The sequence below is a fragment of the Podarcis tiliguerta genome, assembly GCF_965153285.1.
Source record: "Podarcis tiliguerta genome assembly, chromosome: 4".
NCBI lineage: Eukaryota > Metazoa > Chordata > Lepidosauria > Squamata > Lacertidae > Podarcis > Podarcis tiliguerta.
Genome location: NC_139537.1, coordinates 80,647,168 through 80,673,521, shown reverse-complemented (window position 1 = coordinate 80,673,521; position 26,354 = coordinate 80,647,168). Strand labels below are relative to the sequence as shown.

Below are 26,354 nucleotides of genomic sequence, written 5' to 3'. Positions count from 1 at the left end.
CCCTAAGACCATTAGCTGAATGCCAGTTAAGTATACCAGTTCAGTACTATGGTGAAGGAAATTTCAAGAAACAGACCATACATACCGTATTTTTCGCCCTATAGGACGCACTTTTTCCCCTCCAAAAATGAAGGGGAAATGTGTGTGCGTCCTATGGGGCGAATGCAGGCTTTCACTGAAGCCTGGAGAGCGAGAGGGGTCAGTGCGCACCAACCCCTCTCGCTCTCCAGGCTTCAGGAGAGCCGCAGCGCCAGCCCCACAAGGTCGGGGGACAGCAGGGAGGCAGAACGCCGCCATCCCGCTGTCTCCCTATGTGGTTTAGAGGCTGACGGCGGGGAGATGCGTGCTTCTCCCCGCCGCCAGCCCCGCAAGCTCCGGGGACAGCAAGGAGGCGCGGCGCGTCTTCCCCCTGTCCCCGGACCTGACGTGAAGGCTGGCGGCGGGGAGAAGAGCGCTTCTCCCCGCTGCCTGCCCCGCAAGCTCCGGGGACAGCTGGGAGGCACGGCGCGTCTTCCTCCTGTCCCCGGACCTGACGTGAAGGCTGGCGGCGGGGAGAAGAGCGCTTCTCCCCGCTGCCTGCCCCGCAAGCTCCTGGGACAGCTGGGAGGCGCGGCGCGTCTTCCCGCTGTCCCCGGACCTGTTCTGCATGCAGGCGGTGGGGAGAAGAGCGCTTCTCTCCGCTGCCTGCCCCGCAAGCTCCGGGGACAGCGGGGAGGCACGGTGCGTCTTCCCCCTGTCCCCGGACCTGACGTGAAGGCTGGCGGCGGGGAGAAGAGCGGTTCTCCCCGCTGCCTGCCCCGCAAGCTCCGGGGACAGCTGGGAGGCGCGTCGCGTCTTCCCGCTGTCCCTGGACCTGTTCTGCATGCAGGCGGTGGGGAGAAGAGCGCTTCTCCCCGCTGCCTGCCCGCAAGCTCCTGGGACAGCTGGGAGGCGCGGCGCGTCTTCCCGCTGTCCCCGGACCTGTTCTGCATGCAGGCGGTGGGGAGAAGGGCGCTTCTCCCCGCTGCCTGCCCGCAAGCTCCGGGGACAGCTGGGAGGCGCGGCGCGTCTTCCCGCTGTCCCCGGACCTGTTCTGCATGCAGGCGGTGGGGAGAAGAGCGCTTCTCCCCGCTGCCTGCCCGCAAGCTCCGGGACAGCTGGGAGGCGCAGCGCGTCTTCCCGCTGTCCCCGGACCTGTTCTGCATGCAGGCGGTGGGGAGAAGAGCGCTTCTCCCCGCTGCCTGCCCGCAAGCTCCGGGGACAGCTGGGAGGCGCGGCGCGTCTTCCCGCTGTCCCCGGACCTGTTCTGCATGCAGGCGGTGGGGAGAAGAGCGCTTCTCCCCGCTGCCTGCCCGCAAGCTCCGGGGACAGCTGGGAGGCGCGGCGCGGCTTCCCCCTGTCCCCGGACCTGACGTGAAGGCTGGCGGCGGGGAGAAGAGCGCTTCTCCCCGCTGCCTGCCCCACAAGCTCCGGGGACAGTGGGGAGGCGCAGCGAGTCTTCCCCCTGTCCCCGGACCTGATGTGAAGGCTGGCGGTGGGGAGAAAAGCGCTTCTCCCCGCTCCTGGCCCCACAAGCGCCTGAGGGGGAAATAATTTTTTTTTCTTTATTTCCCCCCCAAAAAACATGGTGCGTCCTATGGGCCGGTGCGTCCTATGGGGCGAAAAATACGGTAATTATGGTTGAAGGGAAGGAATGGTCACGTTTGCCCACTTATTTTCTAAGTAAATGAAACAGCAGACGCAAAGGTGGGAAATTCAGCAGATACTGAATTTCCTTTACCATAGCAATGAAAGGGTAACTTTCATTAGCATTTAGCAAAGGCCAATTTATGAGGTTTTAATAGAGAGCCAAGAGGCAGTTAAAATATGTTAAATAAATTAAAAATAAGATTATTCATCTCTTCAGCTTGGCCAAGTTTATCCTTGCCGTGTTATATTTATTGAGTATCATGTAGCGCTATCCAGTGTTCCCCCCCCCCCAAAGGAAGTAACAAAGCAGAGCTTTTGTGGTAGGTCTTGATTAGCATAGGAAATATCATGCACGTGTGGTCCATCTCCTGAATATCAGTCCAAAGCTCAGTAAACATTAGCATAGCAAATTGTAATGTGAGCAGCACATTCATACAGGTTCCTTCCTGTGTCTCTTGCTTATCTGGGGGGAAAAGGCTAAGAAGTTGTAATGGGGATGTAACAAAGAAATTCAGTAATAACAAAGTTGGAATACAAGTAGTGCTTTAGTGCCCTGGAACCGGAGTATATAAGGACATTGTGCAGGGGCAAATTTCAGTACGATTCTTAACCCCTTCTAGTGATTGTTCTTATATTATAACTTACAGTAAGTCCCTTTATGATACACACGAGGAGACAAAAATTGCTAGTAATACTTTAAACACCTCTGTTCAAAATGTGTGATCTCTGGGTGTTTTTTAAGCACATACACATTTGGAGACAATGCAAGACAAAATATAAAGTGAATTTTGGTGTAAGTATTTATAGGGATCGTCTTGACTAGCATTAAACAGAGGAACGGGAATATTGGATGATTCTTTTTCTAAGCACTTCGAACTGTCAATCCTGAATTTAAGGAGGGAATGGAATTACTGGTTCTTCTCTGAGAAGGGATGGAATAAAACTGCACACACTGTTCAGAATGAAGAGTTGTGACAGGCTGATACTTCTTAACCTGTCAAAATCTAGCTGGAAGGGGGTGGAAGCTGTAGAGAAGGTTAAGCACAGATTAGCATCAGACATGAGTGGATTCTGTTGTGTATGTATTTTATCGGCTTTTCCTAAAGAAATAAGGAGCAGTAGAGCCAAGGGACTGATTAAATAGGATCCATATCCCAAATGTCAAGCATGTTTTCCCAAGCACCAATTTGGAATCTTGACCTCCTTGACCCTTACGGTCAGGTGATCTTCTAGTTGGGTGATAGTATAATTTCAGAAAATAAATGAAGAGATGCCTGCCAGGCTCCCAGCCTCTCCCACATACAGGTGAAACTCGGAAAATTATAATATCGTGGAAAAGTTCATTTATTTCAGTAATTCAACTTAAAAGGTGAAACTAATATGTGAGATAGACTCATGACATGCAAAGTGAGATATGTCAAGCCTTTATTTGTTATAATTGTGATGATCATGGCGTACAGCACAGTGGACCAACACCAGCTGATGATATGGCTCCCTAAATCTCTTTCTAGATGATAGTAGCTTTTGCATCTCATTTGAAAACCAAGGACCCAGAGCCTGGAGGAAGAATGGGGAGGCACCCAATGCCAGATGCTTGAAGTCCAGTGTGAAGTTTCCACAGTCTGTGTTGATTTGGGGAGCCATGTCATCAGCTGGTGTTGGTCCACTGTGCTTCATTAAGTCCAGGGTCAACGCAGCCATCTACCAGGAGATTTTGGAGCCCATCAGTTGTGCACCATGACCAACCAGATGCACCATAAACTTTCTGCTTTTGCAATCATGTGATGGCCATGTAAGTCCTGGGGACTGTTCAGTTGATGGACCTGCAGCAATATAAACAGTAATTTAAATGCTTCCGCAGCATATAAGTGCAGAAAGGAAAGGTTGGTATCATGCATTGATTGCCAAATGATAGCATAGTTGGGCAGTCATTCTGGCAAGTACCTAGTAATGTATCAACCTTTCTCTTCTTGTACAAGGTAACAAAAGACCTTGCAGGTTTTCCACAGTGGATTCAGCCCAAATTTGGGTAGATTAAGCATTTGAGGCATGGAACTCAAAGATCCAATGGCAAAGTGTCTTCACAATTAGAAAGTCAAAACACCACCGTTACCTTCCAAAGTGTTGTTGGTACTTACTAGATTTCAAGGCAGGTTCTATGAGCAGTTGTTTTGTGGTTAAATGCCAATACAAGGATGTATCTGACAGCCTCACTCTGGAGATGGTAGTCTGCATGTACTATGAAAAAGCACTTCTGCACCAAAGGGAACTTCTGAGCTTCCCCTAGTTTTCCTTTCCTTAATGAACATGCTTCATTATTGGCCAAGGACAGTCTCTGTTTCCTAAGACCTGTCTCTGGTAAACCACTGTCTTCATATTTTGTCTTTCTTTTTCCTTTTAGAGAGATTTGTGACCCCCCCTTTTTTATTAGTCTCTCTGCACACAGGTTCTCTGTGTGACTATTAAATATACCTAGTGTTGTAAAAAGAACATTGTTACTGTCACTTTACTATGTCATTAGCTTACAAAAAAGCCCACTCTTTAATATTTTCATTGGCCCAACAACACAATCTTATACATGCTTACTCAGAAGTAGGTTCCACTGTGTTCAGTGTGGTAGTATAACAGAGAAAAGTCCATCATTGCCTTTCCTGTTACCTTACTGCAGAAGTTTCATTCTAATTTTATTTTTCTCTGGACGTGCTTGTGTGTTGACTATTCAAAGTTTACCAACATCTGTATGCATTTTCGGATACTGAGCATTCGTGAAAACCATAATGGCCCTAAATAGAAATCCAAACAGCTTACTAAGAAAAAACAATTTGAAATTAAACCAGTGTAGAGTCATGTACATATACACTGGTACTACTAATTTTTCTTTCCCTTGCCCCCCAAGAACTGCTGGTATATTTGTTCATGCACTTACACTGCTGTGCTTGCAAAAACCATTGAGCACACAAGATTTTAAATCCGCTATGTCATCATTTAGAACATGGTTCATTCACATTAAAACCTATGATTTTGCAGAACATGCAAGATTTTAAATCCACTATGTCATCATTTAGAACATGGTTCATTCACATTAAAACCTATGATTTTGCAGAGCATGCAAGATTTTAAATCCGCTATGTCATCATTTAGAACATGGTTCATTCACATTAAAACCTATGATTTTGCAGAGGCAACAAACTGTTTCCGGCAACTTTTCTGGTGCAAGATGTTTCTTTTGTAGTTATGAGCAGTAGTTGCCCATCATCATCTCTTTGGATCTAGTTCACTATCTCCAAAAGTTCTCCACCTCCCACCTTGGGAATGTGTCCCCTACAAATGGTAATTTGCTGCCTTGATTTCTGGAGATAGACATGGAAGGTCAAGCTCCTTTTTTTGCAGCAGAGATTTTTCTCATACGTTTTATATCTCGGATCATCAAGGTCTAGATTTTTTTTCATTCCCTTCATTTACAGATGGTAGTATTTTACACCTAACCTCTGTAGTTGCTTTTCAGTGAAGTGTTATTTTTGCCAAAGTCACCTGTTTTTGTTTCTCAGAAGGAGATGGCATATTAACATTTTAATCTTTCAAAAAATGGGGCTAATTTTATTGCAATCACTTGAAGCATGAGCAAAGGGGAGAATTTTGCAACCCTGCTGCATTTTGAATAGCACTAGTGTCATTTATTTTTCCACCCTGTGCTGCTTTTCCCTTTTCCATGGTGTAAAAGTAGGGTTTCTGTGTCTGTAGCATTAGCAGTGATTGTCACATGTCCACTTTCTGCTAATTGTGATGCTGTTTGCATAATGAGTACAGCAGCAACTTCTTCAGCATAGATCTCACTGTAACTGTTGTTTTTCAGGTATCTCCCAACTTTTCCTTGTGACGTTACCATAGTGCCGCTTAATGTAGGTTCCGTGCTGACCGAGCATGTTTTTGTATGTTCCTTCCTTTTGTCCATGGAATAAGGTAGAGGAGTCCTACCTTATCAACAACACACATTGTTCCCTCAGGTGCAGTCCATGTACTTGTAGTCTGAGTACAATCGGCAGTCAAGACTTCCGGAGTTTTCTCTAGAGTGGACTTACCACTCTTCCTCATAAGCTGTGCTTCTGAATGAAGCAAGACTGGTAGCAACATCCACAACCCACACTATAAGTATTATTTCAATCCCTACAACTGTCTGTCTTTTGAGAAAACTAAGTGCATTCTCTATAAGAGCCAGTGTGGTGTAGTGGTTAAGAGCGGTAGTCTTGTAATCTGGGGAACCGGGTTCGCGTCTCCGCTCCTCCACATGCAGCTGCTGGGTGACCTTGGGCCAGTTACACTTCTTTGAAGTCGCTCAGCCCCACTCACCTCACAGAGTGTTTGTTGTGGGGGAGGAAGGGAAAGGAGAATGTTAGCTGCTTTGAGACCCCCGAAGGGGAGTGAAAGGCGGGATATCAAATCCAAACTCTTCTTCTTCAATAAAAGGTAAAGGTAAAGGGACCCCTGACCATTAGGTCCAGTCGTGGCCAACTCTGGGGTTGCGGTGCTCATCTTGCTTTACTGGCCAAGGGAGCCAGCGTACAGCTTCCGGATCATGTGGCCAGCATGACTAAGCCGCTTCTGGCGAACCAGAGCAGTGCACGGAAACGCCGTTTACCTTCCTGCTGGAGCGGTACCTATTTATCTACTTGTACTTTTACGTGCTTTCGAACTGCTAAGTTGGCAGGAGCAGGGACCTAGCAACGAGCGCTCACCCTGTTGTGGGGATTTGAACCGCCGACCTTCTGATCGGCAAGTCCTATGCGCTGTGGTTTAAGCCACAGCGCCACCCGCGTCCCTAATTGGTTGCTGCAATTTCCTCATTGTCACACTTTGGGGGGAAAGGTGTACTAGTTGTCGTATAGTGTCTTCCCTGTAACCTCTGCTTTTTCAACTCTCATCCTCTCTCCTCACTTCATTATCCTACCAGAGATACTTACCCAGCCTTTCTGGTTAAGGTCCAGGAACGGGAGGAAGACGACAGTCAGTGATGCTTATTGTGAGGCTCTGTGGGTGTGTATGAGTGTACCTGTTGTCGGCTGTGAAGTGTAGGAGGTAGACGTATGTGCCTTTGGGAGCCAAGAAAGCTAATGCAGTCCTTCACCATCTCGTCACAAGAAGCATGGAACTGTGTATATTTGTGTCTTGCCTGCCAGGTTAGAATGCCTCAGTAGATTCTGTGGCAAAAGCTACTGTTTTCACCGGTGTGGGTGAACAGGATCGAAGTGCCAAGTTTATTTTGAGATTAGTATTTCCAACCCATTACCTAGATTCTAGTTCACTACAGCAAGTGCTGAGTAATACAAGAACAGCATGCGTGTCATAAGTCTTGAAGAAAACGTAATGAGAGAATTCAAAGGAACGAAGTGCTTAGTATTGCCAACTTGAGATTTCCACAGGAACATGACTAGATAATATTTATCCACATCTAGAATAAATGCCTTTTACTCTCGAGGAACACTAATAGCAAACTGATTACAAAAGACCTTGGCTTGTATTCAACATAGCACTAAGGCTACGGTTCCATCAGCACAAGGATTTTTGTTGCAGGCTGGAACCATCTCCTCTCTTCTCTACACCCCCTAAATCTGTTCTGGGAGTTTCCTCAACCATCCAGACTGAATAGGGCAACTGCGAGGAGCACATGTGGAGGGAATTCCCATTGTGCCAAAGGGAATCCTTGGGTTGGCTTCCACTAGCAGGATGGGGTAGTTGAATGCATCCCCTAAAGTTTAATGTTCCTCCTTTGCTATGCAAGTTTGTTACGGAATATAGTTTAAGTGCTCTGCATTTGCTTCAAGACCCTTTTATCACTGAGATACTGCTGCAAAACGATGCAAGGATTGTTTTTAGCTTACTGCAGTTTTCTAATAATTGAATCTTTGAAGATTAGAGGATCAGGTGCAGTTGAAAGCAGCAGAAGAGTGAAGGTCAGGTGGAGAAATGGGGTGCAGCCAGCACACATGACCCCCCTCCATAGTATTTGTCCTCATGTGTTCTACTGAGTTGTAATTGTTAACCTCTGTGTTCATCAGCCAAATTACCCAGTAGAAGAGTTTGGAGAAGAGTTTGGATTTGATATCCCGCTTTATCACTGCCCTAGGGAGTCTCAAAGCGGCTAACATTCTCCTTTCCCTTCCTCCCCCACAACAAACACTCTGTGAGGTGAGTGGGGCTGAGAGACTTCAAAGAAGTGTGACTGGCCCAAGGTCACCCAGCAGCTGCATGTGGAGGAGCGGAGACGCAAACCCGGTTCCCCAGATTACGAGACTACTGCTCTTAACCACTAAGGATCACACTCAAGTTCCTTTCTGTGCATGTAGGCGATGTGAGGGAGTTAGAGGGAGACCATAGGTTGTAGTGCTGGCCTGCATAGTTGAGACCCACAGAATGGAAAGCTGAGTACCCACTGTGTAATGTGCAGATTGCCCAGTGCTGGATACCTTCAGAGTTATTGTACGCTCATAGGCACCGCAAAACTAGTAGGGTTGGTGGCAGCCATGCACGGCTGATGGATAGTTTAACTCAGTGTATCAGAAATTGTACAGGTGCTTTTTAAGGAGGGTCTTCTATAATAAAAGCTACACATGCCTCTCACCGCAAATTTGAACTATGTAATGGTGTGCCATTTCCTACAATTTGGTTTGATGGACTTTTACACCGGATCACTGAGCTGCTGTTTAGCTTGGCAGATCTCATAGCCTTGTTAGCTGAGCAAACAGGTAGTGGGAAAGCCAATGTATTGTTTGTTTTGAGTTGGCGTGAAACCAGGAAAACATAGAAAAGCTGTATGGCATGGTTCCTGGACTAATTTTCTGATGTCACACAATTAGTGTTGCAGTTTCAGAGCTTTTCTATAGCCAATTACCTAGAGGGGTAGAATGTATTGTACGCTGCGCAAGAACAACACCTTTCAACTCCAACAAAACTGCAGGAGTTGATCAGCAGTGTTAAATACCTGATTTTACACTTGTGTGGAAATTGAACCAGTATGTTAATTTCTGTAGCTTTAAATACAGTAGAATGGACTCATTAGTAAGCCAAGGGCATTTCCCCCTTTCATCAATTGCTCTTATTGCTCCCTGATTATTTTTTTTAAGGAGCAAAATATTTGTGAATCTGTGCATGCACACTCTGTTTTCATTTATGAAGTATTAAACTTGGAAGGGTTAGCTCAGAACTGTTTTTGTTTGGTGAGGTGTGGAGATTTTCTCTTGTGATGTGTATAACATTCTGAATTTCAAGCAATTTTTGGTTTAGAAGTGGTCGTCGTCCCTTACCCCCCCCCCAACTTATTATTTTATAGTGAGTTAAGGGCTCCATAGCAGCTCAGGACTGACACAGATGGTAAACATTTTTACTGCAGAACACCAGCGGTGAGCAGCATATCACAGAGTTAGAGCTCTCAGCACTGTGCTTGCTCAGCTGTGCATAATCACGCTTGTTCCCTTCTCTCGGGTTTCTAGCCAACTCAGAGAAACTCAGCTAAGCGATTCAATCCAATCCTACCGACATCACAAAGCTGTCGTTTAGTTCATAGATGATTTTTACAGCATTGTGTGACTGCTTGAAAAATACTTCCTCGCCATCTCTGTAGCCCACTCAGAAAGTCAAAGGCCTTCACAGATTTGTAGAGTTGGAAGGGACCACAGGGGTTATCCAACCCCTGCAATGTAGGAATCTTTCACCCAGCATGGGAGTCGAACCCACGCCCCTGAGATTAAGAGTCACATGCATGACCCATGCATGCAGCTACCCTTGGCTCCTTTGAGAGGAAGAGCAGGATATAAAGCTAATTAATAATTTAAGTAATTAGTAAGTCTGCAGCATTAATATCTGGAACTTCTGGCATGTGAATGAATTGTAGAAGTGTCACCATGTCTGACTATCCTCTGCCATGAAATAAGATGACCAGATATTCATTTATCAGTGGCTGAACTAGAGAACGCCAATTAATTTGGAGAATGATGAAGCCACATCTTTTGGGGCTGAAATTAAGTACCCTTAATGCCTTTGTCCTGGGCCTATGATTTCCCCATGTTCATTAAGATTAGTTTTCTGTGGAGCAAGTAGTGAAGGTTTTGAACATCTTTAAGTCTTCCCAGAAATTTCCTATTGCCATCATACGGTCACCAGGTTGGGTTTTATGGTTCCACCTGGTGGATGAGGGCAGAAGTAGACTTTTGGGATATAGGTGTCTCTCTACTCAGTTGAACCAGTCACACAAGCACCCACTTTTCTTTGTTTTGGGCTTGTTAAAATTTCCTTTATGCTCTGTTCTTTGCCCTTTCTCATTTCCCTTTTTAGCGGTCGCCTTCCTCTAACTCTTTCCCACCCTTCACAGATCCTTCTGACTTTTCTTTTCCCCTTCCTTAACTCTGTTTTTAAAAAAACCTTCAAACATACAAACTTCTAAGTCTTCCCTCTTCCCTTCTCCTTTCCCTCTCCCTATTGACACCTCAGGAAGAAGGTGCTTGAATTGACGCAGCCCACCTGTGGTCATTTGGAATGTGTCTGAGCGCCGCTGTGACTAATTGAGTCCCTGGCTTGTGGCCTTCGTTAAGGCCTGTCCTCCCGTGTGACCCTTGGTAGCTTGCAAGGCCCTGTGGAAGAGAAAGTGCCTGAAGCAAGTCACTCCACATACCCACATTTGCACTCCCCCTTCTCCTGCATAGCAAGCCTAGCCCAGGGACACAACTGCACCTCTCCTCACAACTGATCAGATTTGGGGGTGGGGTGAGGACCCTGCCTCTCAGACCCCTGGAGCCTTCATTCTCCAGTAGCTTCTGAAGAGGATGAATTTATGGGGGCTCCCCTCCCACTTTGTCTTCTCCACCAGCGCTCCATACCCTTTGCGATGATGCCTGCCCTGGGGGGCATCCTGAGGACATCCTGAGGCAGGAGGGCTTCCTGGGCTCCATTTCCTTAGAAGCAGCCTGATTCCCACAGGATGGAATACAACAGGTCCAGTAGGCCACATAGGCCTACTTCACATAGCCAGAAGAAGCCATGCCCTCTTAATCCTTTCATATTGGCTACCATTGATCCTGGGGACCTGGGCAGCTCTCAGGCTTTACCTTCACCAGGGACTGACCCCTTTTCCATTCCTGAACTGGATGTAGGGGAATGGAGCCATGGATCTGTGGCAGAGTAGCAACCATCCCATCTAATCCTCCTGGATGACCACTTTTTGCCATTACTGCCTTTCTCTGTAGTCTCCCTAGAGGTGAATACTGTCCCATCAGAAACCGCTCCAGCACCATTTAAGGGGGCAGCAGTGCGCCCAGAACCACAGACCTCCAGCAAATTCATACCAACTCCAGGCTGAATGAACCAACCCTATGCAATATAAAAAACTGCTAGCCCTGGTTAATAAATACTACACCCTGGATGCAGCATTTCTGAATCTTTTGAAGGACACATGTTTCTGTACCAATTTTGAGATCTCTCCTGCTTAAGAATGGGGACGGCCAGCTAAACAGCACCATAGAAAGGCACCAGGATTTCACTGTGCGATGAGTACATGAGCCATTTGCCCTTGCCATCTGTGCAGCATGAACAGCTTGTCTTTACCAGGGAATCTCTTACTTGAATCAAGAGGTCCTAGTCACACACTGTGAAAAGAAGCATTGCTGCAGATGATACCAACAGAACCAGTCATTTCAGAACTGCGGCCCTCAAGGCAGGTACCACAACTACCACCCAAACAAATATGGAACAAACCTCGTTATCTCCCCCCCCCCCCCAATCCAACACACACAACAGCAGCAGGGCAACAAATGCTCCATAGCCGAACCAATGACACCAGAAAGTGGGGGTAGGCTTCAGTCCTTTCTCAGCACCTGGCAAGGGATGGCGACAGACCTCTGGATCCTCAAAACAATATTAGAGGTCAGCTGTTGGCCACTTGAGCATCGCCTAACTCCTATAATATGCCTTCTCATATTTTGTTGCAGCATTTGGCTGGAGGGTCATTCAATAGGTACTCCTGTGTTACCGCTGGCAGTTGCAGTGGGGATGTCCCAACTCAGTGACCCTATGGTACTCACCTGCAGGGTGGATTTCTCTTGCCATCATAGGGTCATTGGGGCCTCACTCTATTTTGGACTGCAGTGCTGCAGTAGGTTGTATTGTTGGTTTTTTCCTTACGTATTGTGTTGAGGCTCTGTGGACTGTTTGAGCTTGGCAAGTCCATAAAACTGAGTGGGGAGACTGCTGTGTCCCAAAAGCCTACTTTTGCCTTCATTCACCAGGTGGAACCATACAGGCCAACCCAATAAGTACAAGAGAAATCTACCCTTCAGGTGAGTACCAGTTGTGTTTTCTAGTGTGTTTAGTTAGTGGGTGTTTGTTAACTTCTTGAAACAGTGTTATATACCTGCTGTTATGGTGGAAGCTGCTGCATTTGATACAGAAGGTGGGATTTCTAACCCACCTTTCATTGCAACATTAGTCAAGCTATGAATTAAGAATATTTCTGTTTTCATTAACTGAAATAATACTTTTCTTTCAATAAACATTTTGATGCAAGTAGTGAGCTAAGGGGATTTCCATTTTAATACAAGCCTGTGACAACAGCAATAACATTCAGTTGTGTCATCATTCTGATAGATTATTATAGTCCATTGAATGCAAGTGAGAATCCTGAGTCACATCCCCCCCTTAATAAAATGCAGCCCTTTCTTCTGGCACAATTAATTTTGCCATCTGCCTGGTGATAAGCTATGTTCTACCATTTTCTGTTTTGGTTTACAATGCTGCCCAGGCTTTGTCTTAATATCTCATTGCAGTTCTTGTGCAGAAGTACTGAAGTGCTTTCCTCCCCTTTTTGTAACATGGAGAAGATCAAAAAAGGTCATGCAGTTCCAACCTTATACTGTCAAATGTTTTCTGGGCTAACATTCTTACATTCTCTGTAAGGTATAACTAAAGCCTGACCGGGTTTATTTGAACAATGTAAAGTCAAAAGAATCAGCAGCAAAAACAAATACTTCTAATTCGTGTACCTTTTCTTTGGTGTTTACCTTGGAGTTGGTGTCTTCCTTAGATAAAACAGTTTGATATTAAACAGTTCCTCTAATTTTACAGGGCTCTGTTTCTTTTTATGGCAACACACACTGTGCAGGAAGGTCATTATGCCGAGGGTAGGAGAAGAAAAGCTGTCAGCATAAAAGAGAAAGTTAACATTGCACATGTTGTCTTTGTTTATGGGGTTCCTGGAATGTGTTGAGATTCATTCCAAATGGGGGTTCGAAATAATTTGTTGCAAAGTGCTGGACAGCTACCTCACAGATTCCTTTACTATGAAAAGGCATTTCTCTTTGAAAGTATGGCTAGTATACATATTTGCCAAAAGGGTGTAGAATATTGATCTCCTTTTTTTGTTTTTTAAGGAAAAAGTACTTCACAATTGCATCTGTTTATATTTGTTCAACTGACTTGTTTCATACAGTTTAAGGGGGTATAGTAGCATTACATGTAACAAGGCCCAGCTGTAAAAACACAGGGGGTGAGAGGAAGATTCCAGGCCACTAATTCCTACCCTGTGAGGTTAGTTCTGTAAAAAGTGTTGCAAGGTAATGCTCCGGTCTGTGCACAATGTACTGATAATTTTTCTTATTTCCTGTTGGAACCTGTGACTGTTCTACAACTGGAGGGTGAGCTGATTTTCATTATGGGGTGGGGTGGTGATAGCCAAGCCTCCAGACATTTGTTGGGTGACATTTCACCTACCAAAACATAAACATGTGGAACTAATTGAACATTGATGGATCCTAAGTATTCTTACTAGAATGTTTCTGCACAGGGACAAGGTGTTGGACTTAATGAGTTCAGTGTTTGGCAATTAAAAGGTAAATGGCAAGTAGAAGGAAGGTGACTAGCCAGGAAGTATTACCCCGAGCCATGAAAAACAGATTCTTCAAACAACTGAAGCACCTGTTTGAGTCTATAACGGGGATGGGGAAATTTTGGCCCTCCAGCTATTGTTGAACTCTGACACCCATCAGCCCCTGCCAGCATGTCCAATGATCGGGAATGATGGGAGTTGTAGTCCCGCAACATCTGGAGGGCCACAGGTTCCCCATTCCTGGTCTATTGGATGTTTTTCATGTGTGTGAATCTGGAAATGGTTCCACCTTAGTGACAGAGATTGCCTGTTTTAAGGTAGACAGCCTTCAAGGAATCTTCAGCTGTTTCTGACTGAGGTGGCACATGATTTGCAATTTAATGTTCAGTGGTACCTCAGGTTACATACGCTTCCAGGTTACATGCGCTTCAGGTTACAGACTCTGCTAACCCAGAAATAGTACCTCGGGTTAAGAACTTTGCTTCAGGATGAGAACAGAAATCTTGCTCCAGCGGCGCAAAGGCAGCAGGAGGCCCCATTAGCTAAAGTGGTGCTTCAGGTTAAGAACAGTTTCAGGTTAAGAACAGACCTCCGGAACGAATTAAGTACTTAACCCGAGGTACCACTGTAGTGTACAATGGGCAAGACAGTCTTACATTCCTGCCATATCAGAAGCCAGTTCACATGGCCTTAAAGTCAGCACATCTTTGGGTTGTATGTGCTCTTGCGCATGAAAAGGAAATGAAAGAAGTACAAATACCAAAGACTATACAGTGGTACCTCGGGATGCGAATGGGACCCGTTCCGGAGCCCTGTTTGCATCCTGAACAGAACATAAGACGCAACAGCGTGTCTGCATGTGCGCGGGTCGCGTTTTGCCACTTCCACGCATGCACGTGACATCATTTTGACCGTCCGTGAGCGGTGAAACCCGGAAGTAATGCGCTCCATTACTTCTGGGTCACCGCGGAGTGCAACCCGAAAGCGCTCAACCTGAAGCATATTTATCCCGATGTATGACTGTATATAGCAACCCAGCTTCTGTTCCTCCAGCATCCAAGGTAACATAACCAACTCCTTGGCATGGGTAGAGTCAATCCAGGCAGGCAGGCTACATTGATGTTGTGCATTGCACTGAACCTGGAGTGCTGCCTATAGAGAGACAAGAGAAACAGAGGGACAGGAATGAGTAATATTTGGCAGCGGCAGAACTATCTCTGACCTTGGGTATTTGAGAGCAAATAACTGAGTGAGGTTGTTACTAGCAAGGCACTCCTCAACTGCCCTTGCTTTATTGGAGGGAAGCATACAGCAAATGAGTAAATACTCGCAATCCCCAGGTATAATTCTGTATGATGTTCCATGTGGCCAGGTTGGGATTCTGCAAGGCAAGGCAAGGCAAGGCAAGGCAAGACAAGGCAAGGCAATTCCTTATGAGTTTATTGATGAGGATTGTTATACTGATAGGTAGGTGAAGAAGGGTGATTTTATGCAAGAGACAAAGGGGGGTGGGAAGAGAAAAGAAGAGAGAAATGTTTTTAATCAGCAGAATAAACAAATAAAATGTGACTACTAGTAAATTAAAGGTGTTAATAGTCACTTTTTAATTAAAATATGAAAAATGAAGTCATTGAAATGATCTTACTGTGCTGTTATGTTATAGATGCTACCTTTTCAATGAAGGCAATATTTATTTATTGTAGTTATATCCCAGTTGCTGGAAAAGCAGCACAATTGCTATTGTCGCCATGCTTCTGAAATAGTTAAACCTGTCTCTCTCTCACACACATACACACAGAGAGAGAGAGAGAGAGTTTGGATCGATTATTCTTGTTAACATCAGAAGGAGCAGCTCACACAAGTTGCTCAGGAAAATAATTTGGGTGTCAGTGTCACAAATGAAAAAAACCCAAAAAGGAAAAGGAAGCAATTCTCTCGCAACGGGACATGGTGTAGAGAAGGATAACCTGCCTTCAAAGATTTTGTTTCGACTATTATGATGTTTAATAAATTGTTTGCTTCAAAGGCCTTTGCTACAACAAAATAAGCAGCCTTCCTGCTATTCTTGTTCACTGGTTGCTATAAGTAGCTCATATCCTGTCCTCTCTGGTCTCAGGTGGCTTGCTTTTGTTTGTAAAACTGGAGCTGCTGTTTTAAAGAGCCCTTCCATGTCTTTAAATTATTAGCAAGTTCACAATGTGTTTCGAGAATCAATTGAACTTCTCATATAGAGGCTTGACATTTTGACTCATTATAAGGAACGGTGAACAGGATCTGCCCAGCAGATAGGGCCATCTCATCTAATCTAAAAATGGGGGGAGGGGGGGGAGAATGATTGATTTTCCTGTAATATAAATGAGTTCCTCTTTCTGAGGGATTGTGAGCATGTGATTATTGAGGACACAAAGGTAAGCCAGTAGTTTTCAGTATGCTTTCAGGCACCGCATCATGTTTAGAAAGTTAAAAACCCAGTTGGTTGGATCCAGAGTAGTCACATTTATGTCCCATAGAAATCACTTCACACATAAGTTGAATCACATTATCCATTTTAGCGTCCATTCATCCAGATTGGCAAGATCCTTCTTGAGCTACTCACAATTCCATTCTCTTCTTATCACTCTGAACAGTTTGGTGTCAACTGGAGGAAGCAGGATCCAAAACCATCCCTCAGCATGAGGAATTACCGTATTTTTCGCTCTATAAGACGCACCAGACCACAAGACGCACCCAGTCTTTGGAGGAGGAAAACAAGAAGGAAAAAAAATCTGAATCTCAGAAGCCAGAACAGCAAGAGGGATCGCTACGCAGTGAAAGCAGCAATCCCTCTTGCTGTTCTGGCTTCTGGGATAGCTGTGCAGCCTGCATTCGCTCCATAAGACGCGCACACATTTCCCCTTACTTTTTAGGAGGGAAAAAGTGAGTCTTATAGAGCAAAAAATACGGTATTTTCTATGGTTTGGTTCCCAATGAGTGTGATTATGCAAATCTTGGTCATAACTAGATAAAAATATTCATTTATATAGTAGTATCCAGATCCATTCAATAAATGATCAGTAGCATAGGATTACAAACTGTTGACAATAACATTTTTCTTAATTCTCTACTATTGATCTTTGGCTTCACATGGATACAATCCTACAAACATTCCTATATACTATTGTTAAATTTTGTGTAAACTTAGGAGTTGGAAAATCGATGGTCATCCATATGTTACTGAACTACAACTCCCATCATCCCTGACCATTGCCCATTCTTGCTGAGGCTGATGGGACTTGAGTTGAACAACTTTGTGAGCGTATAAACAAACACTAATAGGCTTCCTGATCCTGTTGTGTTGTGATTATGTTTGGTGTGACAAAAGGCTGCAAGTGTGTAGGGGTTTTCTTGTGCTTCACCGCCTGTACAGTGGTACCTCGGGTTACAGATGCTTCAGGTTATAGACGCTTCAGGTTACAGACTCCGCTAACCCAGAAATGGTACCTCGGGTTAAGAACTTTGCTTCAGGATGAGAACAGAAATCGTGCTCCGGTGGTGCAGTGGCAGCAGGAGGCCCCATTAGCTAAAGTGGTGCTTCAGGTTAAGAACAGTTTCAGGTTAAAAACGGACCTCCGGATCGAATTAAGTACTTAACCCGAGGTACCACTGTACTAGAATATTTCCAGCAGAACCAGATTGTTCCCCACCCCGGAACGAAGTGTAGAAGGCAAATAGACAAGAAGGTATCACTGTAGTCCTATTATCTTTATCTTTAGCGGAAATGCTGCAATGCAAAGGGTCAATGAACTTCATAGAAGGAGATTTTTGAGTAAAACTCAGTACTCACTTCAGTAACCATTCCTATTCTGCAAAGGATGTGTTTTTTGAATATTGATTGTGTTCATTTTCTGCTGCAAAATACATTAATTGATAACTACCTGCTGGTGTTGAATCAATTTTGTGTGAAGCCTGGAGACAGTTTTGTCAGGTAGGGTAAATAATATTGATCCCATCTTTAAACTAAGTGGAGCAGAGGATAAATTAATTGAGTTTGAGTAGTTATTTAATTATACTCTACTGATTATTTAAACGTCAGGAATTATTTGATATCATGAGGCAAGTTCAATCCACAAACAAAGTGTTTCAAGTTAGCTTTTTAAAACTCAGAGTAAACTTACTCTTTCTTGATAAGAACAGTTTTCCACATCTGATAGGATTTTGTGGCATTGCCAGTGCTGCTCCTGAGAGATGCAGTTCCTATGTGGGTCTCCTCTCCTTAAGAGGACTCTTAAGAGGTAATTAAACTGCTGCTTTGTCTTTTTAGGATTTAGTGTATTATATGGTACTATTGCGTTTTAGTGTTGTTATATGGATATGGCAGGAATGGTTATCTTTTGTAAATCACTTTAAATTATTCTGGTATTACGTGGTATATAAATGTAAGAAATAAATAAGCAAAATATTCCTTGCATGCACATAGCCTATAATGATTTATCGGGTTGTCATGACTTGCTCAAAGATCCTCTCCTAAACTGTGCAAGTAGCATGTGTTCATATGATAATAACTCCTAGGCTGCTCAACACTAAGATGATGGGTGTCAGGCCTCAAATTGTTATTGCTTCCTAGACTTATCAGTCAGCTGAACTGTGAAGGATGTGAAAATTGATAGCATTTCATTTATGTAAAATATTAAAAAATATGCAGACAAATACATGTTAAAATGCCATACAGTAAAACAAATAATAAATGCATTAGAAAAGCATTAATCAGAACTGATTCTTGGCCTTATATTTTTGTTTGTTGGTTCAGAATACATAAACATATTTCATATTCAATTAAATACTGAAATGCCAGCCTTTTCCTTACTGCCCAACCTCCCAGACGTTTCCAGTTTTGGTTGACCAAATCAATATCAGATGATCAGATGTAATTTTCTAATTACCTGGAGCAGGGAGGGGAAGATGACTCCCTGAAAATAGGTTGCCGCTCTGTGCACTGTGTTTGTAGCTGTGTTATACACTAAAATTAAGTCTAATTGGAAAACAAAAACAAAAATCTGACTCACTTCAAACAACAGCTGCAAAATATTGCCCTGAGGATGGAGGTTAACTCACTTGTGAAATAACGGCCAAAGCTCACACTCTTAATAACTGTTTTCTTTAGCCCTTGAGAAAACTCCATAATTTAATGTGAAATGCTTGGCAGAAAGAGCTTCAATTTAGAGACTGGCTCAGCAGGGAAGAAAAGAGTTGAAAACTCTCTTGTTACAAATGCACTTATATTTGCAACTTTATGTAATCTTCCCCCAAAAGTAAAAAATTTAAATGTTTGAGTTTGGTTCATAAATAATTGTGAGTATATATAAACATATACCGTATTTTTCGCTCCGTAAGATGCACTTTTTTCTTCCAAAAAAGTAAGGGGAAATGTCTGTGCGTCTTATGAAGCGAATGCTGCACGGAGGAGGGACAGACGGGAGCCATGGCTCCCACCCGTCCCTCCTCCATGGCTCACTTTAAAGCAGCAAAGCGGGAAAGGAGCCACTTACACGGGTGTAAAGCAAGCACAGCAGGAGCTGTGTAATCCCTCCGCCCCCGCGCTTGGCTGCCCCATTGGGATGATGCTCGTGTGGGCGGAGGGATTCTACATTCTACATACAAGGATGATAAAGCAGAAAAGGCTAGCATATAAGATTCCTTTTAAACCAGAGGTAGTAAAATATGCTAAGGAGCATGGAAACAGAGCTGCGGAGAGACATTTTGGGCCATCTCCAACTGGAAAAAATGGTGAGAGTGGAGGAAACAGGAGGATCAGCTGCAAAAAGCTGATAAAAGTAAGCACACTTTTTGTGGAAATGCTGCAAAGTGGCCACAGTTGGACGTGGCCATGAAAGAATGGATCACAAACCACCAGAATAATGGCTTCTCAGTCTCTTCTAAAATGATAATATATGAAGCCAAATGCATTACTGTAGAGAAAGGCATTCATTATTTTATTGGATCACCATCGTAGTGCTACAGGTTTATGAGGCGATGTGGCCTTGCTATGCGCACCAAAACTAGAATTGCACAAAAAAATGCCAGAAGAATATGAATCTAAGATTCTGTCTTTTCATAAATTTGTAATTTATGCTAGGAAGAGAAATGGGTTTGAAATTGGCCAGATTGGGAATATGGATGGAGCCCCTTTGATGTGCCATCTAATAGGACTGTTGATCTGAAAGGTGCCAAAACTATCGCCGTGAAAACCTCTGGACATTAGAAAACCCATTACACGGTTGTGTTGTCTTGCTGTGCAGACCACACCAAATTGCCACCCATGTTAATTTTCAAAAGGAAAACATTTCCAAAAGAAGTGATTCCAGTTGTACATGTTGTACATGTTCATGAGAAAGGATGGATGGATGAAAATGGAATGAGAGTATGGGTTGAAAAAGTGTGGTCCTGGAGGGTTTTTGAAAAAAACCTGCCTTATTAGTACTTGACCAGTTTAGAGCACATATTAGAGAAACTACAAAAAAGTGCTTTAAAGAAGTTAAGACTCATCTAGCTGTAATTCCTGGAGGTCTTAGCAGCCAGTTGCACCCTCTAGATGTTTCCATCAACAAGCCATTTAAGGTATTTTTCGCGAGAAGAGTGGAACAAATGGATGGCTGCTGGTAATCATGATCTGACACCTACTGGACGAATGAAGAGGCCCACTATCACTCAAGTTTGTGAATGGGTGAAAGCATCATGGCACTCGGTGAAGGAGGAAATCGTTGTACAGTCATTCAAAAAATGTAGCATTTTGCTTTGGATGGAAACAACGATGGTATCTTATATGAAGATAGCGAAGAAAGTGATGTCGGTGATTGTGAGCAACTGAGCTTCATAAATTCTCACTCTAGCACTGATGAGTTCTTGGGGTTCACAGAAGACTAGAAGACTACTTGAACCTTAAAGTCTCTCTTCATTTGTTAATGACAGTGAGGATGGTTTTTAGTGCCACTGTTGACTGCTGTTCACTTTACATGGTTGAAATATTTTTATATACCAGTTTTTTATTAAATAGTTTAGTACAACATTTGATTCAGATTTCCCCCCCCCCCCTTGTCTTTCTCCTCTAAAAACTAGGTGCGTCTTATGGTCAGGTGCACCTTATGGAGCAAAAAATATGGTAGATTAAGCAAGGAACAACATGCAGTAGCCAAACTATGTAAGGTTCAACAGAAATTTCTCCCATGTTGCATATGCATCTTTGATGATCCAGCTATGAAAGCTCTGCCTATTCTTAATAAAAGAGTTTAGGTTCACTGGTTCATTTCAAGCAAAACATCTGAATTCTCTAATATATTCCTGTGTAATTGGCTGTTATTGCTATTGCTTCATGTAAAACCATTGTGCAGCAATGATATTCAAAAGTATATAGCAAATTCTCACTTTTTTGATAATTAGAAATGGAAGGAAAAACCCCCATCTTGCTGCTAAAGTACTAAAGAGATTGCTAACCAGATTCAAGCTGAGACTCAAGTTTTGCCTGTACATTTTGTCTTTATTGGCAGGGTGCAGCCTATTTTCCTGTGCTACATAAAGGCTCGGCACACTGAACTCTCATCTGGCCTACCCCGTGAATCATTTTTTGTAATTCCATTTTAAATCTGCCAAAGTGTTTTACAGTCTTTTATCAACTTTTATCCAGTGTCTCATAGTACATTTTATATTCCATAGCCAAGTGATTTGTACAGTACATTTTTTGTGGTGTTGTTGGGGTTGTTGGTTTTTTTTGCAGAATTGAGTCTGTATTATCTGGTCATAGCCAATTCACATGATCTTGGACATAAGGTTTGTTGGAGGTGGTTCATTGACATATCGCCATGAGTTATCTGAGGCAAATTCATTATATCTCTTCACTTGTGCATTCCATGGCAGCTAGTCTTCATCTTCCTTCCAGAGGGGTATGGTGTCCTGCCCTCCCCCAACCAGGAATTACTGCAAGAGCAGACTTGAGTCTTTCAAATTCCAGTGGTGCCCAATGCTAGGCCAAAATTTGGTGCCCATCCCGCCTCTCACCTTCCATTCTGCTCGGTTTACACATCATGGTTGTGATGCCCTGTGGTGCCCCCTAGGCTCGGCACCCAGTGTGGTGGAACCATTCGCACTGCCCTAAATCCGCCTCTGATTCCTGGCATCTGACAGGTAGTTTAGTACAGCCCTGGTATATTTGTATATGCACTGTACTATATGCCTTGCTTGCACAATTACCGTATTTTTCGCTCTATAAGACGTACCAGACCATAAGACGCACCCAGTTTTTGGAGGAGGAAAACAAGAAAAAATATATTCTGAATCCCAAAAGCCAGAACAGCAAGAGGGATTGCTACTCAGTGAAAGCAGAAATCCTTCTTGCTGTTCTGGCTTCTGGGATAGCTGCGCAGCTTGCATTCGCTCCATAAGACGCACACACATTTCCCCTTACTTTTTAGGAGGGAAAAAGTGAGTCTTATAGAGCAAAAAATACGGTAATTCATCTTGAAAAGGGGGTGAGTGGCTCACACAAGCTGGACCTGCACAATTTGCATTGGCAGGTTGTGTTGCCCAGGGTGTGTGTGGGAGGAGTGAAGGATGTACAAGCCTCCGGGTCACCCTCTCGTACTCCACAGTGTGTGTAACCTGCGTCAGGGTCCTGCATGAGTCAGTCCTTCCAAATTTGCCCTCCGATTAACTAATATATTTAGAATAAAACCTGTTAGAAGTTGGAATGTCTAATATTACTAATTACATTGGCAGGCTTATTTCGTGAAAAAGTTGTCCTCGTTGACATTTTCTTTTATCAAACTAGAAAGAGAAACCAGGTGTTTCATTCGCAACCACTCTCCTCCATACACAGGCCCAGGAGCGATTAAAGTGATGAATTGTGTCAGCATAACATATTGACACTATCAATTGGATGTTATCAAACAGCTTAAACTAATGGAATGATTTACTTCATGTTTAACTGCCTTTTTCAATTAAAGGTAGCAAATGCTGTGGGACTTGAGCCTAAGTGAACAAACCATATATTTTCTCCTGTTAACACCAGCATCGCTGACATGCAAGTGATGGGAGTGTTACCCTATTGCTGCAGGCTGTAATGGGCTAGTTTAAATGGTCATGAGGGAGAAAAAGTGATTAATGATTAGGAACAGGGCTGTTACACAGCTTCACAGCTCTTTTTCCTCCACGCATTTCCATTCGTGTCAACTAGCTGCACACTTGGGAGGTGTTATTTCCAAGTAGTCAACATAGTTTATTTCTGCTGCTATTTGTTTCCATTTCATGAGTCCCTTTGGTTGTGCAGCTATAGCTTACGTTTCTTTGGAGTCGTCAGCTTTGCTAATGATAAAAGTGGATTATGTACCACTCTTTATTAGCATGGTGAACAAAACCTCAACCATTGCACTTGAGTGTCATGGTAGACACAGGAGGATTCCTTCCTTTATTGCATGTTGACCCTGGGACAGTGGGATACGTCTGGGAGGAGCTACTGAAATTAGTTGGGTATTAAACTGTTGTCTTGCAATAACAATAATTGCTACGCATCCAGAAATTGCATGTTCAGCATCTACAGCAATGCCCATTAGTGCTCTTTTGTTAATAAACTTCATATCTCTATCCTTCATTGGGCTGCTTCTAGACCTTTTAAAATTCTTTGAGGGTGCAAATAACGTGGTAGACCGTGGTGATCTGACAGACACAAATTACAGTTTCCAAAAAAAGCTTCCAGTTAAATCCTTCACCAAAGACAAACAATGAAACTTAACTACGGTAAAAAATCAAGTCCTTGAATGGCTTGGTAACTAGTTACAGAATAAGAAGCAGAGCACTGGAGCAAATACACACTTTCCACAATGGAGAAAACATAGGAACCTGGTTCATCCCAAGTCAGAGCCTTGATCCAGTCTGTTTTGTGTATACAGAGTGGCTGTAGTTTCAGGCATGAGCCTGTCCCAGTCCTACCTGGAGATACCGGGAATCACACTTGGGTCATTGTATATACAAAATGCGTGCCAGACCACCGAGCAGCAGCAGATTCCTAAAAGCATCTGTATTAGGTCTCCTAAGTATTTTAGAATCAGTGCTATTGAAACCTAGAGGCAAAGAGGTGGCCACATTTTCAGATGATATTTAAGGTGGTGGAAACTGAAGCAGAGAACAAAGCTCTCCAAAAGATTTCTCTAAACTGAATGAATAGTCAACAGATGGGCAAATGAGATTTAGTGAAACTAAGTGCTACGTTATTCACATTTTTTAAAAAAAGAAATCCTACAACTTCAATCCTGAAGTTAGCTCAATGTGCAAGAAAATGAAACCGCCAGTACCGCAAAGTTTGTATAAATTGTATAAATCTGTGGCAGGGTCATATTTGGAACATTCCGTATGGTCATCCTAACTCAAAATAGAGCTAGAAAAGTGCAGAGAAGACTAGAGATACGACCTAGAAGCTGGAGCGTGCTCTCCATAAGTAAAAGACCAGGTCTTTGTGATCTGTATGGGAGGTCCTTCTTATGGTTCTGCAAATGGGTGTGGCCCCTCCTGCAGTGACTCAAGTTAGGGTCTTCTCTGTGGTGTCATCTTGTTTGTGGAACTCCCTCTTCGGAGTTGCATCAGTCAGTCTTTCTTCATCAGGTCAAGACATACCGGTTCATTCAGGCCTTTGTGATCCTGTTTGAATAAAGTAAATCATTTGTGACTTTTTAGTTTAGACAAAAGATAACAAAGTGAGCATGATACAGGTATAAAAACAGATGAATGGTGTGGGAAAAGTAGATGGGGAGAAATTTCAGTACCAAGGGAAGGTATTCTAATTAAATTCATTGGTGGTAGATTCAGCCCAAATGCAACCACACATTAAACCCCCTTGATAGAATGTATTATTTATTTGTGGAATTCACTGCAACAAGATGTGATGGTGGCCCTTGGGAGCAAACAAAGGAGAGATGTTGCTCATGTGCCACACTTTAGGGATTCCCTGAAATATTTGGCTGGTCCCTATTGCAAACGAGGCTGTGGTACTTGATCTGATGTCGCAGGGCTCTTTTTATGTGGTACAAAAGGAACATTGTGTAGGAATTTTCCAATATTTTCATCAGGTTTTTCACTATCTCTGTGTTCATAAGACATAAGGGAGGGAAACAGTGTCGCCATGATGTCATAATCCATGTAATGTACCTTTGAGAGGAAGGGTGTTGCTGCCTAAAAAAACACATTCACTTTTCCCTTCTAAAGCTAACTGAAATCGGATGCTGGAGGCTATTTGGGTTAGAAAATACGCCTGACAGATGAAGTAGTCTATTCTTGTGACCACAGTATTGAATTTGATCTTTTGAAGTATTGTACAGCAATGCTCTTGTTTGCTCAGTGTGCTTCCCTGTAGTGGGGGCCAGAAATATTATTGTGCAACTCTAGGCACATCATTTAAAACAGTGGCTTTCCATTGTTCCAGATGTGGGCCCCTTGCTTTACCCTCGATCTACAGCATGAGGTTCAGTTAATTTGTTTAATACCTTATCTTCAGTTGCTCCCCCCCCCCCCTAAGTTGAATGTCAGATGTGTGACAACCCACCCCCCATTTTCATTTTTACAACCCCACACAGGCAGCAGAACTAGAAGATTACAGATAGGCTTGGACAACCCAGCCAGATGTGCAGGCTATAAAAAAATAAAATTACTATTATTGTATTATCTTGTTCTTTTTCTTCAGCCATACTTAGGCTACATGTTATATCAACCTCAAACTTTTTAAATGATCATGCCTGAGTTTAAGCCAAAGATCCTTGGAACTGTAGTTGAATGAAAAGACTCTTAATTTCTTTCAAACTCAGACCTGCCGAAAACTACAATTTCTTGGGAATTTTCTTGATAGCTACAGTGGTTTTAAATCACTTTACACAAATAGTGTGTTCCCTGCTCCCCTTTGCAGTGCTGACAGTACTCGTGTGGCCCAACCCAGGTCAGGTTTTTACCTGGCTGGCTACGCCATGCCAGCACCAGCTGAAGACCAAGGGTTAACATTTGCAGCTATGATATCATTATGTACTTGGTTCACATATGCTGTTTCTGCTACTTTATTATTTGAGGTGTTCATCCCTGCTAACATAATGCATTTAACAATGAAACAAATCCTATCTCTTGTTTAGACCAATATGGATTTGAAGTTGAAAGAATCAAGAAATTTATTTTAGATGTCTAAATGCTATCACACGGTTAAGCTCAACGTTTCATTTAGTTTTACATGTATTTCCCCCCTCTTTACATGTCCTTACAGTCTTGAAGTAGGAAAATTTTGTTTGGCTAATGTTGTAAAGTCGTGTGTGTGTGTTCTACTACAAACATAAAGATTGGGCAGGCAAAATATATGAGGAAACACACCTCCCATCAGACATTATGATAATCATGCATTCTTCTACAGTCTACTGCCATGACTTCAAAGTGTAATGTGTGAAACTTCAACTGTTAGTGAAACAACACGTTTTGCTGGAAGGTTGTTGGCAATCTGTAGGTAATAGGCCTTTCTGAGATGTGGTACACCAAAATCCTGGTGCATTGCTTCCCCTTAATCTCCCCACACTACATTATCCTATTTAGAAACAATATTTTGCTTTGAGCTGTTAGTATTTTAACAGTCCGGTTTGTTTCTGCCCAGGTTGAGAGTTTTGTAGATCTTGGGACATCCTTAATTCTAGTCAACACAGGAATTTGTATTTCTGTTTGGGGAAACACTTGCATTTCTTAACTTTGTGAGCATTGCTTTAAAGTTTAGCTATTACATTTATTTTTATTTTTTTTATTTCCTAACCCAAGCTCAGTTTTGCCTGCAATATTC

At 43.3% G+C, this 26,354-nt stretch overlaps 2 protein-coding genes across 8 annotated transcripts in view; one reads left to right on the top strand and one right to left on the bottom strand.

Annotated features, from left to right (window-relative positions):
• The window catches only part of PCCA (propionyl-CoA carboxylase subunit alpha), a 223,970-nt gene that overhangs the window by 169,501 nt on the left and 28,115 nt on the right, over positions 1 to 26,354 (top strand). The gene's annotated exons all lie outside the window — the stretch shown is intronic.
• Positions 23,293 to 26,354, bottom strand: part of GGACT (gamma-glutamylamine cyclotransferase) — a 51,536-nt gene continuing 48,474 nt past the window's right edge. For all 7 annotated transcript variants that reach the window (XR_014510458.1, XR_014510459.1, XR_014510461.1 and 4 more), the window contains one exon: positions 23,293 to 24,193. The gene's annotated coding sequence lies outside the window, so the exon portion shown is untranslated. The remainder of the gene's footprint in view (positions 24,194 to 26,354) is intronic.